Source organism: Heterodontus francisci, chromosome X (assembly GCF_036365525.1).
Source record: "Heterodontus francisci isolate sHetFra1 chromosome X, sHetFra1.hap1, whole genome shotgun sequence".
Classification (NCBI taxonomy): domain Eukaryota; kingdom Metazoa; phylum Chordata; class Chondrichthyes; order Heterodontiformes; family Heterodontidae; genus Heterodontus; species Heterodontus francisci.
Genome location: NC_090421.1, coordinates 4,894,649 through 4,913,131, shown reverse-complemented (window position 1 = coordinate 4,913,131; position 18,483 = coordinate 4,894,649).

Here is an 18,483-nt window from a genome sequence, read left to right as displayed (position 1 = left end):
AAACATTGCAGGAATTCCAACTATTTGCAGGTTAGTGTCTACTGAGCAAAAATATATTTTTCTCAGTTTTTTTAAACACACAGAATTCTAAGTTTTTTTAAAAAAAAACAAAACACATGTAACATACTAATTAAGCAAATACCCTTGGATGCATTCTAAGAATGTTTGTGTTATCCCATTCTATCTTTGTATATTACGTATTTAGTAACATATTATTAAAAATCTTTTTACTGTAAATCTCCCTAAATTAGCTTAATTTCTTTCCCACTATAATGTACTCCCAATATGGTAATGAGATTCCTTATTTTTTAACTGAGGCCTTCACTATACTTAATCTTATTAAAAGAGCATTATGTAAATGCAAGTTCTTTCTTTATTGCTTCCTTAATGTCTGCCCCTTTGCTGTCAGATAAATTTCTTCTTTGAGCTTACCAGTTTAGACTTACACCCACGGTTCTATTTTTGGTGCCAGAACTACTGCTTGAGCCCATTTATGCCAGTTGGTTTGATTGCCTTCCTTGTTAACTTATTCCATGACTCTGTTGCACTCTGCATAATAAAAAAAAGCCCCAACCTTTACCCTGAGAATCATCATTTTGATGAAGGGTACAGACCTTAAACGTCATAACCTTTTTCATATCTTCATAAATGCTAACTGACCTGCTGTTTTTCCCCAACACCTTCAGTTTTTATTCCTGTAGAACTGTGCCGCAGCAAAGAGGCAACACCCTTAGGAGAGGGGAGAATATTGGCAAGGAAAATAAAACTGCAGTGTATATTCCTTCCCAGATGTGCCCTTTGCAATTTATACATGGGACAGGATCCAAATGACTGAGTCAAGTGTATTTATAACACAGTGTCATATCCATTCTGACCGACTTGTTAACAGCATGATTCACTAGTTATTTACATTTCCATTGATTAAAATTTTAAATAGATTTTACTTGAGTAATGGTACTACTGTATTGTAGTCTCTGCTAATAGTCTCACAAAGTAGTACTGTACAGTTAACCCATACTGAGTGTAAAATATAATGGTGCATGTATCATACATAACATACATGAGCTTTATGACTTTTACATTCTTTAGTATTTCGTGTATTTGTCAGTAATCTGATGCCAAAAAATATTTTCATTTACAATAGTACCATTCAGATGTGATGCTATAGACCTTCAGGTCCCATGTCACTGTGCTTTTTTTCATCCTCTCACTTATGCCACTCTGCCTGTATCTGTGGTACTCCGTATGCTTGCTACACAAGCACACAAAAACTTTGATAAAGCCTTCAGAACTATATAATTTGAGAATTTACAAATTAATCAATATCTGTCTGAGTTTAAGGCAATGATTTGGTCTCAATGTTCTGTTGATATTCATAAACCACTAGAACACTATTGTCAAAGTTTATGACATAACCAAGATTATGCGATTCAATTATTGGTGGGGTTCTGCAGTAGGTTCACCTCTGGGACCTCGTTTCAAATCTAGCTCAGACCAATGAAATTAAAGTGGGAAAGCAATTTGTGAGGAGGACACAGAGTCTGCAAAGGGATATAGATACGTTAAGTGGGTGGGCAAAAATTTGGCAGATGGACTATAATGTGGGAAAATATGAGGTTATCCACTTTGGTAGGAAGAATTGAAAAGTAAAATATTATTTCAATGGAGAGAGACTACAGAGTGCTGCGGTACAGAAGGATCTTGGTGTGGAAAGAGATGCAGTGGTTTTTGTCAAGGTTCATCCCAAGCAGCTCTGTAACACAGGAGTCTGTGCTCTACGGGCTGTTCCCAGGGACGCACACCGAAACAAACATCAACTGCTGCTGGAGGACTATCAATTCGGTGAAAGACGCCCTTTGGTCTGCCCGAAACTTGCTGGTCTTCCAGCGCAAAGAGTTGTCCACCACCGAATGTTGCAGACTGGCACATTCCAAGGTCCAGGACTACGTGTTGAGGGACGCACTAAAGCTTGGGGCAGCCGCAGCAAAGGCTCAATGGGGAAAGACCACAGTGTAACGTTCCCCCACCAAGCTGGACTGAGGGGCTGGATCAATGGGAAACCCCTCGAACTGTATCGTTAATATTCTCAATTGCTGTAAATGTAAAACTGTAATTGACATGACAATTGTGAAAAGGAAGGGTTGGGAAGGAACACATGACAGTATTGAAGGAAACTGATCTCCCTTGCAATGTTTGTATTTTTTGGTGCTGTTTGGAAACTGTCTGGCAATGTAATTTTTACAGATGTTTATGAATAAAGTATATTTTGAAAATAAAAAAAAAGGTACAGAAGGATCTTGGTGTCCTCGTACATGAATCACAAAAAGTTAGCATGCAGGTACAGCAAGTAATTAGGAAGGCAAATGGAATACTGGCCTTTATTGCAAGGGAGATGGAGTATAAAAGTAAGGAAGTCTTGCTACATACAACTGGTGACACCACACCTACAGTATTGCATACAGTTTTGGTCTCCTTATTTAAGGAAGGATATACTTGCATTGGAGGCAGTTCAGAGAAGGTTCACTGGGTTGATTCCAGGGATGAAGCAGTCGTCTTATGAGGAAAGGGTGAGTAGGTTGGGCCTATACTCATTGGAGCTTAGAAGAATGAGAGGTGATGTTATTGAAACATAAGATTCTGATGGGGCTTGACAGGATAGATGCTGAGAGGATGTTTCCCCTCGTGGGGGAATCTATAACTAGGGGGCACAGTTTCAGAATAAGGAGTCTCCCATTTAAGATGGAGATGAGGAGGAATTTCTTCTCTCAGAGGGTCGTTAATCTTTGGAATTCTCTACCCCAGACCCAGTGGAGGCTGGGTCATAGAATATATTCAAGGCTGAGTTAGACAGATTTTTGATCTACAAGGGAGTCTAGGGCTATGGTGGACAGGCAGGAAAGACCACAATCAGATCAGTCATGAACTTACTGAATGGTGGAGGGGGCTTGAGGGGGCAAATGGCCTATTCTTGCTCCTATTTCTTATGTTCTTATGTAAAGTCTCCTTACTTGCTGGCTGTAAGAGTCCTATGGGAAATGGGTTTGCACAATCTCAATCCAATTGTAGTTATTGCGCTCCCAAATTCAACTTTCCCCTTGACAATCACAATTATGTTTTCTAAATTTTTATTTATTCATTCATGGACTGGCCAGGCCAGCATTTATTGCCAATCCTTAATTGCCCTTGAGAAGGTAGTGGTAAGCAATCTTCTTGAACCGCTACATGCCTGTTTTATTCCAGAAAGTCAGGTGCTGATGATGATAATGAAGGATAGAACTGGAGTCCAATCTTTACCTTTATAAAATTTTAATTACAGAGATATATATGCTAAACATGCACTTCCAAAACCCAACCACCGCAGTTTCAGTCTGCTCCTATTTATAGGAACACCTAGACAGTTTAGAGGACTAAGTTATGAAGCAAGACTCAAGTAACTAATTTTCCCTGGAGAAAAGGAAACCGAAGAAAGACTACTATGCTGATGATGATAATGAAGGATAGGTTGAAATGTTTTTAGACAAATGCAAGATACATCATGAGACATTGATATTGGCAGCTCAGGCAGTCAGCGGAACATAGCCAAGAACTAAAGTTGATGGTATACAATGTTACGCAAGGATAGATGCACAGAAAGACATGGGGAGCTGAATTATTGATAAGGAATGTAGTAGCAGCTGTAGAAAGAGCGGCTATCGCAGCAGAAATGGTAAGGTTGAACAAATAATGTCCCAGAGAATAACTGACCTGTGGACAAGTTGCTGGTTCATGTGGTGAGTGCTGAATCGCTGTACACCTTCAAAAGAGAGCTGGGGCAGAGATCATGTCATTCAAGAGTTAGGTACCAAGTAACATACGTCATGGTCACTGTGGTCTCCTGGACTAGTCCAGATTTTTCCCTCTAATTGGCTTTGGGTTTTTATCTGATTCTTTTTGCGTCACCCAGACAATTGCATAGATCTGGTGGGTAAGGAATGCCCTAAACATTATGACTGCATGGGACAAGTTAGATGGACCAGCTAATCCTTTCCTGTCTCTCATTTTTGCATTTTTGTATGTGATATGGGAAGAACTGAGTCATGATGGGAGTGCCAAATTAAGAGATAACTGCTGTAGACAAGGTAGGCAAACGGGGAGCTGTTTGGGCAAATAAGGAGGGCTGCAAAACATCATAATGTACTAATAGAGTCATAGAGTCATTTATGGTACAGAAGAAGGCAGTTCGGCCCACCGAGTCCATGCCAACTCTCCACGGAGCTATGCAGTCAGTCCCACTCACTGGCTCGATCATGGCGATTTCAGTATCATAGGGCTGGATTCTGTGTTGTCACCGCCGCGTATGGCGGCGACTGTAAAAGATGGCGGCCTACACGCGCGGTTTCACTCTGCGGAGCCGCTGCAATCTTATACACAGCGGTTCATTAACATGACCGGGGCGGAACACCCCCCATCCCCCACCGATGACATGGAGGGGTCTTAGAGCCTTTACTGACAGTTTAAATTATTAAAGGGACAGTGCATGTGAACTTATTAAAAATAATTGCAGAAATACTCCCAGCCTCTCTCCCACCCCGCCAATAGCATTAGATGTCATTCCTGCCCTTCCACCCCCCCAAAAATACTTACCTTGAATATATGACCTTCCCCCCACCCCCCCACCAAAAGTTTAGAACCTTTTACCTTTACCCATTTCTATCACCCCTGAGAACAATCAAATAAGTTTGACCCCGCTCCCCTCCTCCCACGCTGATAAACTTACTTTCTCCCCCCCTCCCCACAGGTGTCGCACCTCATTTCCCAGGACGGGGATCCGAAGGCGCGTCAGTGCTGGCCACCAAGATGAAGATCGCGGCAGCACATCAGGAGGCGACGGGAACTTAATTAATACCAGTAAGTTAATTATTTTACATATTTAAATTGAGGTCCTGTCGCCAAGCAGCGGGGGGCCGCCATGAGGCCTCGCTGCCTCCGGCAAGATCAGGAGGAGGCCTGCCGGCGTCGAGGTCTGTGGTGGGCCTCATCCGGGGCAATCTTCATGCCCCACCCCCGCCCCACTACGGATCCCGATGTCAAGGCCCCTGTAAAATCCAGCCCATAGAGTCTGAATTGGATGGATTAAGGACAACAGGAAGAGAAGAATAAAAATACAAACAAAATTCAGAGGCAATCAAGGATGGTGGGACAGGACTTTGGAAAATTAGATTATGGAACCATGAGAAGAGTCTCAGGGAAAACATATTGTGAAACAGTACTTGAAATAGAATAGCATGAGAAAATGGAATGTGTTTAAAGCTGTTGTACAGGATGAGGAAAGAAAGGGAATTCTGTTTAAACCAAGAAGAAACCTAGCAAGACCTAGATCGTAGTTTAGAAGACTAAGTTATGAAGCAAGGCTCATGTAACTAAACAAATTAATTTTCCTTAGAGAAAAGGAAACTGAGAAAAGACTACTGATGATGTTGACAATGGCTTATACAGCACCTTCAATGTAGTAAATGCCTTAAGACACGTCACAGAAAAGAATCAGATGGCAAGCAGTAATACGAGAGTTGTGGGGGGGAGGGATGACTGAAAGCATAATTAAGGCAACCTGTTTTGAAGAGGCTTTTGAAGATGAGGAGAGAGGCAGCAAAGCAGAGGAATTCATGGAGGAAGTTCCAAAGAATATGGCTGAGATAGTTAAAGGCTCTGCCACCAATGTTAGAGGATGCACAGGAAGCCAAAGTTGGAAAAGGAAGGACACAGCCTCGAATGTAGGGATGAAGGAGGTTGCAGAGTTGGGGGTGAGGCAATGCCGTAAAGTGATTTGTAAATAAGCACAAGGATTTTGAATTCAATATATTGACAGACAGGGAGCCAGTAGAGATTGGTGAGGGCAGTGGTAATGGCCAAGTAGAACTTAGTGCAGAAAAGGGTGTAAGTGGAGATTTAGATGAGTTGAAATTTGTGGAGGATGGAGTTCATTTTCAAATCTGTGTCCTCTCGTTCTCGATCCTTTCACGAGTGGGAACAGTTTCTCCCTATCTACTCTGTCCAGACCCCTTATGATTTTGAATACCTCTATCAAATCACCTCTCAGCCGTTTCTTCGTATGTTTTTCTGATGTTTTTATTTTGAATTGATACATTAGCCCTTGAAATAGTACCTTGCTAAAAAACAGTTTCTAAAATAACATGGAGCATAGTTGGAAGTGCCAGCTTTTGGATGAGACACTAAACTGAAACCTCATCTGCCTGTCCTGGTGGATGTAGAATATCCTGTGGCACTATTAGAATAAGAGCAGGGAACTCTGAATGTTCTGGCCAGCATTCCCTCCTATACCAAAAACATATTAACTATTCATTTAGCTCACTTACCATTTGTGGAATCTTGCTGTGCACAAATTGGCTGCTGTGTTTGCTTACATAACAACAGCAACTGTACTTCAAAAGCATATGAAGTGCTTGGGGTTGTGTTGAGTGCATGCTAAAGCGCCAAATAAGTGCAAATGGTTTCTTTCTTTTTACACCATTTATATGCCAGCTGTGTCTATCTGACATGCCAGAAAAATGGATATCAATCCACTTTCTCAGTTCCAAGTTGCTCCACCCTGTGTAATGATGTCACATGTTACAGAGGGCTAAGTGTTCATTCTATACTGCACAAGCTCCTGTTGCATATGATATTCTGCATTTTATGGTTGCTTTAAGAATAACAGTTGAAGCTCAAATCAACAATGTGAGATAGCATTTTTAGACATAGTCAATGGCTGGAAAATCTAGCTGTGAAAATATTGTATTTTATTTGTTATCTCACAAATTGAACAATACAGCCGTGGTACAAGTATCAGCAGTAGGATAAATATCCTGCTGTTTTCTTTGGTGCGTAACCCAAACATCCTGATCCAAATAGATTGTGATCTTGTGTAAATGTAGCGTGAGACCAGCTGTAACCATTTACATCAAGCACTGATGGACTATAATCAAATTAAAACATGGGAAGAACTGTTTCCAGACTTCTGGTGAGTACCTTTTAACAACTGGGTCAGTGGTATTGGTGGAAAGCTAGGGGCTGAGGTTACCACCCTCTCAACCACTGTGGCAAACAGTGGAATACTGAATTAATTTTATAAATGACATCATCATGCATCCACAATGCTAGATCATACTGCTGATATGAGCTTCATCTCCTATTACTAAAGCAACTACCAGATGCAGAATGTCCATCTGTTAATTTAGGAAGGACAAGATCATGTGCAAGAGTTCCGCTGCTCTTTATTATATGTTCTGCATATATAAATGTACAGTCAACCTTTAAGCTCCTTAAAATGTGTGCTGAAATGGTAAAAGCAATCAGTGGGAAGTTAGGTTATTTTATCTAAAAAGTTTTTTTTTCTAATTGCCTATGTTGTTTATTTCCCAATTTCTCCTGTCTTAAGGGCATTGACTTTTTGCTGGGGTACAGCTCCACCGATGCAGATCATCCTGCAGTACCTCACCCAAGTGGGCATTATTCATGTATGAGGCTGAACCAGACTGTTTGCAACATTGGTGTCATATTTGACCCCAAGGCGAGCTTCTGACTACATATCTGCGCCAGCACAAAGACTATTTCCACCTCCATAATATCGCCTGACTCTGCCCCGCATCAGCTCATCTGCTGCTAAACCATCATCCATGCCTTTGCTATCTCGAGACTTGACTATTCCAACATGTTCCTGACTGGCCTCCCATCTTCCATAAGCTTAAGCTCATCCAAAACTCTGCTGTCTGTATCCTAACTAATACCAAGTTCTGTTCACCCATCACTTTTGTGCTCGCTGACGTACATTGGCTCCCGTTTAAGGAACACCTCAATTTTAAAATTCTCCTCCTTGTTTTCACATCCCTCCATGGCCTCGCCCCTCCCTATCTCTAAGTTCCTCCAGCCCTAAAATTCTCTGAGATATCTCCACTTCTCTAATTCCGGCCTCTTGTGGTTCTCTGATTTTAATCACTCCATGATTGGTGGCTGTACCTTGAACTGTTGGGGCCCTAAGCTCTGGAATTCCCTCCCTAAACCTCTCTGCCACTCTACTTCTCTTTCCTCCTTTAAGATGCTCCTTAAAATGTATCTCTTTGACAAAGCTTTTGGTCATCTTCCCTAGTATCTCCTTATGTGGCTCAGTGTCAAATTTTGTTTGATAACTCTCCTGTGAAACACCTTGAGACATTAAAAGCACTATATAAATGCAAGTTGGGGGTGACTGTGTTGTTGTTGAGTCTTGATGGTCGGTGTTGGCAAAATATTTGATTGCAGAGGGCACACAGTCATGGCTGATCCTCTCCTTATGCATGGGAAACCCAGGCTGATTTTTTTTCCTCCTACTTAATCCAGGAACGCTGAGGTTAATTGTGGCATCCCTAATGCCGCTCTGATTGTCATCAACTGATAGCATAGACCAGGGATCAAATCTGGGACCTTGTGTGTCTGTATGGCTCAACTACCCACAGAATCACAGAGTTGTTACAGCACAGAAGGAGGCCATTCGGCCTGTTACGACCAGGTGAGAAAGGTGTCTAGGGGTCTTTTACTGTCTTCACCTGGTTTTATTGTAACAGGGTTTAATTTTAAACACACTGTGTTTTGTGCTCCCCCTTTGGTGAATCCTTGTTCACAGCTTTCCAATTATAAGGCAAAGAAATGAGCACACCAGGTTTTCTTTAGGTTTAAAGAAGAAAAGTGAAATTTATTAAACCTTGAACTTAAACTCTAATACGGTTAACACCTACGGATATACGACGCGCCCATGCTAGCATGGACACGCGATACACACATGCAAATAGGGACAGAAAAGAGCAGAAGAAAAATAAAATGGAGAGGTTTGAGGCAGTCTCTAAAAGGGGGTTTCTTATTACTGTTTCTGTGTTTCCAGCTCACCGTAGAGTCCTTGATTGTAGATAGCTCTTACTTTTTGTTGGGGTCCAGTATTCTTTTTAAACCTTGTTCACTGTAGGAGACTTTTCTCTCTTGGGGTTCATATGTCTTCAATGGTTTCTGAAGCTGGTGAGAGCGAGATGACAGCAGACAGGAGAGAGGTGTTCTCAGTCCAGGAGAAAACAGCCTTCTGATTTCAAATTCCCTGTTGGAGCTCAAATTTTAAAAACTCCAAAAGTCAGCCAGCCAGCCAAATGACTAAAACTGGTCCGACCACGTCTGTTTGTGGATTCAGTCATCTTAGCAGGTAACCTGGAATGCTAGCCTTTCCACCTTTAATATCTGGTAATCAAAAGTTCATTGTGGATTAAATTGGAGCAGGAAATAGATCCTTTGTCCTTTGAAGTACTTGTCTGTTGATATGCTAATGTCTCTCTCCAGTCAGGGGCTTGCAATTTTAAGTTTTACTGTTCATGTGGCAAAATTAATTTTCCTCATTCTTGGCAGGTGGGGGGCTTGCCTGACAGGCCCATCATGTCTGCACCGGCTCTCCGAATGAGCAATTCACCTAGTGCCATTCCCCTGCCTTCTCCTCATAACCCTGCACATTCTTCTTTTTCATATAACTGTCTAATTCCCTTTTGAATGCCTCGATTGAACCTGTCTCCACCACACTCTCAGGCAGTGCAATCCAGCTCCCAACTACTCGCTGCATGAAAAGTTTTTCCTCATGTCGCTTTTCGTTCTTTTGCCAATTACTTTAAATCTGTGCCCTCTCATTCTCGATCCTTTCACGAGTGGGAACAGTTTCTCTCTATCTACTCTGTCCAGACCCCTCATGATTTTGAACACCTCTATCAAATCATCTCTCAGCGTTCTCTTTTCTAAGGAAAACAGTCCCAACTTCTCCAATCTATCTTCATAACTGAAGTTCCTCATCCCTGGAACCATTCTTGTGAATCTTTCCTGCACTCTCTCCAATGCTTTCACGTCTTTCTGAAAGTGTGGCGTCCAGAACTGGACGCAATACTTCAGCTGAGGCTGAACTAGTGTCTTATACAAGTTCAACATAACCTTCATGCTCTTGTACTCTATGCCCCTATTAATAAAGCCGAGGATACTGTATGTTTTATTAACCGTTCTCTCAACCTGTTCTGCCACCTTCAATGACTTCTGCACGTATACACCCAGGTCCCTCTGCTCCTGCACCCCCTTTAGAATTATACCCTTTATTTTATATTGTCTCTCCATGTGCTTCCTGCTAACATGAATCACCTCACACTTCTCTGCATTAAATTTGTCCGCTCATTCCACCAACCTTTCTATGTACTTTTGAAGTTCTACACTGTTCTCCTCGCAATTCACAATGTTCCAATTTCGTATCATCTGCAAATTTTGAAATTGTGCCCTGTACACAGAGGTCTAAGTCGTTAATATTTATCAGAAAGAGCAAGGGTCCCAACACTGACCCCTGGGGAACTCCACTACAAACCTTCCTCCAGTCATAAAAATATCCATTAATCACTACTCTCTGTTTCCTGTCACACAGCCAATTTCATATTCATGTTACTACTGTCCCTTTTATTCCATGGGTTTTAACTTTGCTCACAAGTCTGTTGTGTGGCACTGTATCAAATGCCTTTTGGAAGTCCATATACATATTGTGTGGCACTACCACTGTGCTAAATGGGTTAGATTTCAAACAGATCTAGCAACTAAAAACTGGGCCTCCATGAGGTGCTGTGGGCCATCAACAGCAGCAGAATTGTATTCAACCACAACCTGTAACCACATGGCCTGGCATATCCCCCACTCTACCATTACCATCAAGCCAGGAGACCAACCCTGGTTCAATGAAGAGTGCAGGAGGGCATGCCAGGAGCAGCACCAGCCATACTTAAAAATGAGGTATCAGCCTGGTGAAGCTACAACACAGGACTATTTGCATGCCAAACAGCAGGCGATAGACAGGGCTAAGCAATACCACAACCAATGGATCAGATCTAAGCTCTGCATTCCTGCCACATCCAGGCGTGAATGGTGGTGGACAATTAAACAACTGACAGAAAGAGGAGGCTCCACAAATATACCCATCCTCAACGATGGGGGAGCCAAGCACATCAGTGCAAAAGACAAGGCTAAAGCATTTGCATCCATCTTCAGCCAGAAGTTCCGAGTGGATGATCCATCTCCGCCTCCTCCTGAGGTCACAGATGCCAGTCTCCAGCCAATCCGATTCACTCCACGTGATATCAAAACACGGCTAAAGGCACTGGATCAGCAAAGGCTATGGGCCCTGACGACATTCCGGCAATAGTACTAAAGACTTGTGCTCCAGAACTAGCCAAGCCCCTAGCCAAGCTGTTCCAGCACAGCTACAACACTGGCATCTACCCGGCAATGTGGAAAAATGCCCAGGTATGTCCTGTCCATAAAAAGCAGTACAAATCTAACCCAGCCAATAACCGCCCTATCCGTCTACTCTTGATCATCAGTAAAGTAATGTAAGGGGTTGTCGACAGTGTGATCAAGCGGCACTTGCTCAGCAATAACCTACTCACTGGCGCTCAGTTTGAGTTCCGCCAGGGCCACTCAGCTCCTGACATTACAGTCTTGGTCCAACCATGGACAAAAGAACTGAGCTCAAGAGATGAGGTGAGAGTTACTGCCCTTGACATTAAGGCAGCATTTGACTGAGTATTGCATCAAGGTGCTCTAGCAAAACTGGAATCAATAGGCATTAGAGGGAAAACTCTCCACTGGTTGGAGTCATACCTAGCGCAAAGGAAGATGGTTGTAGTTGTTGGAGGTCAAGCATCTCAGTCCCAGGACATCACTGCAGGAGTTCCTCGGGATGGTGTCCTCGGCCCAACCATCTTCAGCTGCTTCATCAATGACCTTCCCTCCATCATAAGGTCAGAAGTGGGGATGTTCGCTGAGGATGGCGCAATATTCAGTGCCATTCGCGACTCCTCAGATACTAAAGCACCCTGTGTCCAGATGCAGCAAGACGTGGACAACATCCAGGCTGATAAGTGGCAAGTAACATTTGCGCCACACAAGTCAGGCAATGATCTTCTCCAACAAGATAGAATCAAACCATCTCCCCTTGATGTTTAATGGCATTACCATCACTGAATCCCCCACTATCAACATCCTGGGGGTCACCATTGACCAGAAACTGAACTGGACCAACTGCATAAATGCTGTGGCTACAAGAGCAGGTCAGAGGCTGGGAATTCTGTGGTGAGTAACTCACCTCCTGACTCCCCAATGCCTGTCCGCCATCTACAAAGCACAAGTCAGGAGTGTGATGGAAAACTCTCCACTTGCCTGGATGAGTGCAGCTCCAACAACACTCAAGAAGCTCGACACCATCCAGGACAAAGCAGCCTGCTTGATTGGCACCCCATCCACCACCGTAAACATTTACTCCCTTCACCACCAATGCACAGTGACAGCAGTGTGTACCATCTACAAGATGCACTGCAGCAACTCACCAAGGCTCCTTTGACAACACGTTCCAAACCTGTGACCTTTACCACCTAGAAGGACAGTGGCAGCAGATGCATGTGAACATCAGCACCTGCAAGTTCCCCTCCAACCCACACACCATCCTGACTTGGAACTATATTGTTGTTCCTTCACTGTCGCCAGGTCAATATCCTGGAACTCCCTTCCTAACAGCACTGTTGGTGTACCCGCACCAGATGAACTGCAGCGGTTCAAGAAGGCAGCTCACCACCACCTTCTTGAGGGCAATTAGGGATGGGCAATAAATGCTGGCCTAGCCAGTGACACCCACATTCCATGAATGTATAAAAAAATGTACACCACATCAACAGCATTGCCCTCATCAACCTTCTCTGCTACCTCTTCAAAAAACTCCAGCAAGTTAGTTAAACACGATTTTCTCTTAACAAATCCATGCTGGCTTTCCTTAATTAACCCGCATTTGTCCATGTGCCTATTAATTTTGTCCTGAATTATTGTTTTTAGAAGTTTACTCACCACTGAAATTAAACTGACTGTCCTATAGTTGCTGGGCTTATCTTTACACCCTTTTTTGAACAAGGGTGTAACATTTGCAATTCTCCACTACTCTGGCACCACCCCTGAGTCTAAGGAAGACTGGAAAATTATGGCCAGTGCTTCCACAATTTTCACTCTCACTTCCTTCATATTTACCCAGCGGATAAAATTGTTGAGCTATTGAGGGGAAGGGGCAGAGACCTGCTGAATTCCTTAGCTATTAAGATATATTGCAAGGAATTATGTGTTAGCAAATGTAGTCTCCACCATTGGAGAACTTATGCTTACATGTATCTGTTGCTTACCAGCAGATGGCACCCGGGCTTTGTAAATGATCCATGGTAAATATTTTTGAAGGTGCAGAGATTTGCAGCTGCAAGCCAGTGCATTCTCTGAAAGTGGAGTGAAAATGTAATTGCTCATTTCTAGTAGAAACACATTTAGGATTTGGAGGACAATCAATATGGGCACACACTGTGCATTTGCAATTTGGAACATGACCAACAAAAAGCATTGTTGCCTGACGCAATCAGGTATTCATGTACTGTTGGCAGAGCAATTTATACTGATACTACAGCCAAAATGTCCAGGCAAACATTTTTGAAAGATTATATAGTTATAATGTTAAACTGTTACATAAATGCTGCCTTGCCTGGGTATGATTCTCACTTGCACATGTTACTCGGTTACTTTGGACCATATTTTTTATTCACGTTTGGTGAATAACTTTAGCCTAGAGAAATGTATGACATTGAGCAGACTCAGTTCTGATGTAAACAGGATAATTTATACAGATGGAAAGAGGAAATGACCTGATTGTTTGGAATTGTATAATAATTAACAGGTTAAAGTGTATTTTCTTACAAGGTTAATTTGGCACAGCGGAAAAGTAGACTGAGCAAAATAAAAGTTACAAAACAATACAGTCAACTCCAGACTGATGTAAATAAAGAATTCTAATATATAAAGCCACTTCCCATTCACCTTATCCAAGCATGACACCAAATTATAGAACATTGATCTAAGCATACCGTGTTCCAGAAAAATTTGTTCCAATGTATAGCACAATAGTTCTAGTCAAGCCATTGCCAAAATTGACCTTGAGGCAGCACTACCTTTTAGTGTTGTATGTAAGATTGTAAGTTCTGTTCAAGATGGCTCCTGGGCTGGAAGCTCCCTTGCTGTTCAACTCTATCCATGGCCATCTGCTGCCATCCCTAACGTTTTCTCCCCCAATCTGCCCTCTTAAACTGTTTAAATTCCCCTGGCTCTTTAAATCAGTTCATTTTAGCCCTATCGAAAAGTTAACAGTTAGTTTTAGTGTATGTTACCTGGGCCCACTGCCCTCCCCCAGCCACACCTGCTCTTTGTTTTCTCAATGAAATTGATCCGGATGAAACTGACAAGCACAGCTGCCGATACTTCAATCTCCGATCCTGCTGTCTTCACAGTCCAGAGTGTCTGCAGCCACGGCATGCGGTAAGTCCATTGAGGTGAAGAAGGAGCTGCGGGACCCGAGAGAAGTCCTGTGAAAAGGTGCCCCGAACACCCAAAACATCCACGAACGGCCCCCCCGGCCGCAACTTCAAAGCGCCCGCGGGAGATGGCTCGGAGAGCATCTGCAGCGCACTGTCGGCAATGCTGCATGCCTTTATTTAAACCACTGCAAAAAAAAAAACCCTTAGCAAATGTAATCACCTCTAAGTCTGCCAAATGATGCTTCACCTCCCGAAGGACGTGGATGAGCTTTCCGGACGTCGATGGTGGGCACTGAGGAAATGGCTTATTACCTGCACCAGATTCCACCCCCCCTCCCCCCCCTTTTACCCCCCTTCCACCCCCCCCACCCCCGTCCCCTTCCCTGCTCCACCCTCTCAGCTCACCCCCTCACAACCCCGTCCCAGCCCGCACCCCCCTCGCACCATCTTCACCCCGCACCCCCTTCCCCTGCACCCCCCCCCACCCCCTCCCTCTACCCCTCCCCCTTGCATCCCCTCCTCCCACCGGCACCATCCTACACCTGTGTAGGGGCCCCAACAACCCCACTGCCTTGTGGGCGTCTCGGGAGAGACCAAGGCTAAGGGAGTAAACCCTAACAGAAAATCCGGAGCGGAACCCCGTAGGCGGTCATGTGTCACCTTTGGCATGTTTCCGGCAGTTCCTGCAGCCATACTGGTGCCAAACGTCGTGTCCTGCACTCCTTTGGACCCCACCAGAAAGGCCGAGAGGGGGGTTTTGACGACTGGGCAATTCTCAACCTCCATAAATTTGCCCAGGCATGCGCCATGGAGAGGTCACTCCATAGTTGCCTCACAGCGACTAAAACAACACGGAAGGCAGCAGTTACGGGTTATAAGTCCAGATAAATTGGCGTAGAAACTGGGCGCCACGGGTTGCCTTTGTCGGTGGGAGAGGTCATTGCACCTCACTGGACAGCTACCGCCCGCCTCAAACCGGGCAGCCCCCGGTCAATAAGGTTCTGTCCCGCCACAGTCTGCCTGCTTCAATGGGTGCTTGGAGCTCAGGGTCATTGCCCGAAAGGTGGACTGATACACCGCACCAAACAACATGAAAAAAGGAAAGAAGGTACCAGCCCTTCGCTTTGCAAGCTGGAACGTCAGAACTATGTGTCCTGGCCTGTCGGAAGACCTTACACAAATCAACGATTCTCGGAAGACCGCCATCATTAACAACGAGCTCAGTAGATTCAATGTGGACATTGCAGCACTTCAGGAGACTCGCCTCCCCGCGAGTGGCTCTCTAGCAGAGCAAGACTACACCTTCTTCTGGCAGGGCAGGGATCCTGAAGAACCAAGACAGCATGGAGTGGGCTTCGCCATCAGAAACTCCTTGCTCAGCATGATAGAGCCTCCCTCAAATGGCTCGGAACGCATACTGTCCATCCGACTGCTCACCACCTCTGGTCCAGTACACCTACTCAGCATCTATGCTCCAACACTCTGCTCCGCACCTGAAGCTAAAGACCAGTTCTATGAACAACTCCATAACATCATTAGCAGCATCCCCAACACCGAACACCTATTCCTGCTGGGGGACTTTAATGCCAGGGTTGGGGCCGACCATGACTCATGGCCCTCCTGCCTTGGGCGCTATGGCGTTGGAAGGATGAATGAGAACGGGCAGAGACTGCTTGAGTTGTGTACCTATCATAACCTCTGCATCACCAACTCGTTCTTTCACACTAAACCCTGTCACCAGGTTTCATGGAGGCACCCAAGATCACGTCGTTGGCACCAGCTAGACCTCATTGTCACAAGGCGAGCCGCCTTAAACAGTGTTCAAATCACACGCAGCTTCCACAGTGCGGACTGCGACACCGACCACTCCCTGGTGTGCAGCAAGGTTAGACTCAGACCAAAGAAGTTGCATCATTCCAAGCAGAAGGGCCATCCGCGCATCAACACGAGCAGAATTTCTCACCCACAGCTGTTACAAAAATTTCTAAATTCACTTGTAACAGCCCTTCAAAACACTCCCACAGGGGATGCTGAGACCAAGTGGGCCCACATCAGAGACGCCATCTATGAGTCAGCTTTGACCACCTACGGCAAAAGTGCGAAGAGAAATGCAGACTGGTTTCAATCTCATAATGAAGAGCTGGAACCTGTCATAGCCGCTAAGCGCATTGCACTTTTGAACTACAAGAAAGCCCCCAGCGATTTAACATCCGCAGCACTTAAAGCAGCCAGAAGTACTGCACAAAGAACAGCTAGGCGTTGCGCAAACGACTACTGGCAACACCTATGCAGTCATATTCAGCTGGCCTCAGACACCGGAAACATCAGAGGAATGTATGATGGCATGAAGAGAGCTCTTGGGCCAACCATCAAGAAGATCACCCCCCTCAAATCTAAATCGGGGGACATAATCACTGACCAACGCAAACAGATGGACCGCTGGGTTGAGCACTACCTAGAACTGTACTCCAGGGAGAATGCTGTCACTGAGACTGCCCTCAATGCAGCCCAGCCTCTACCAGTCATGGATGAGCTGGACATACAGCCAACCAAATCGGAACTCAGTGATGCCATTGATTCCCTAGCCAGCGGAAAAGCCCCTGGGAAGGACAGCATTACCCCTGAAATAATCAAGAGTGCCAAGCCTGCTATACTCTCAGCACTACATGAACTGCTATGCCTGTGCTGGGACGAGGGAGCAGTACCCCAGGACATGCGCGATGCCAACATCATCACCCTCTATAAAAACAAAGGTGACCGCGGTGACTGCAACAACTACCGTGGAATCTCCCTGCTCAGCATAGTGGGGAAAGTCTTTGCTCGAGTCGCTCTGAACAGGCTCCAGAAGCTGGCCGAGCGCGTCTACCCTGAGGCACAGTGTGGCTTTCGTGCAGAGAGATCGACTATTGACATGCTGTTCTCCCTTCGTCAGATACAGGAGAAATGCCGTGAACAACAGATGCCCCTCTACATTGCTTTCATTGATCTCACCAAAGCCTTTGACCTCGTCAGCAGACGTGGTCTCTTCAGACTACTAGAAAAGATCGGATGTCCACCAAAGCTACTAAGTATCATCACCTCATTCCATGACAATATGAAAGGCACAATTCAACATGGTGGCTCCTCATCAGAGCCCTTTCCTATCCTGAGTGGTGTGAAACAGGGCTGTGTTCTCGCACCCACACTTTTTGGGATTTTCTTCTCCCTGCTGCTTTCACATGCGTTCAAATCCTCTGAAGAAGGAATTTTCCTCCACACAAGATCAGGGGGCAGGTTGTTCAACCTTGCCCGTCTAAGAGCGAAGTCCAAAGTACGGAAAGTCCTCATCAGAGAACTCCTCTTTGCTGACGATGCTGCTTTAACATCTCACACTGAAGAATGCCTGCAGAGTCTCATCGACAGGTTTGCGTCTGCCTGCAATGAATTTGGCCTAACCATCAGCCTCAAGAAAACGAACATCATGGGGCAGGATGTCAGAAATGATCCATCCATCAATATTGGCGACCACGCTCTGGAAGTGGTTCAAGAGTTCACCTACCTAGGCTCAACTATCACCAGTAACCTGTCTCTAGATGCAGAAATCAACAAGCGCATGGGTAAGGCTTCCACTGCTATGTCCAGACTGGCCAAGAGAGTGTGGGAAAATGGCGCACTGACACGGAACACAAAAGTCCGAGTGTATCAGGCCTGTGTCCTCAGTACCTTGCTCTACGGCAGCGAGGCCTGGACAACGTATGCCAGCCAAGAGCGACGTCTCAATTCATTCCATCTTCGCTGCCTTCGGAGAATACTTGGCATCAGGTGGCAGGACTATATCTCCAACACAGAAGTCCTTGAAGCGGCCAACACCCCCAGCTTATACACACTACTGAGTCAGCGGCGCTTGAGATGGCTTGGCCATGTGAGCCGCATGGAAGATGGCAGGATCCCCAAAGACACATTGTACAGCGAGCTCGCCACTGGTATCAGACCCACCGGCCGTCCATGTCTCCGTTATAAAGACGTCTGCAAACGCGACATGAAATCGTGTGACATTGATCACAAGTCGTGGGAGTCAGTTGCCAGCATTCGCCAGAGCTGG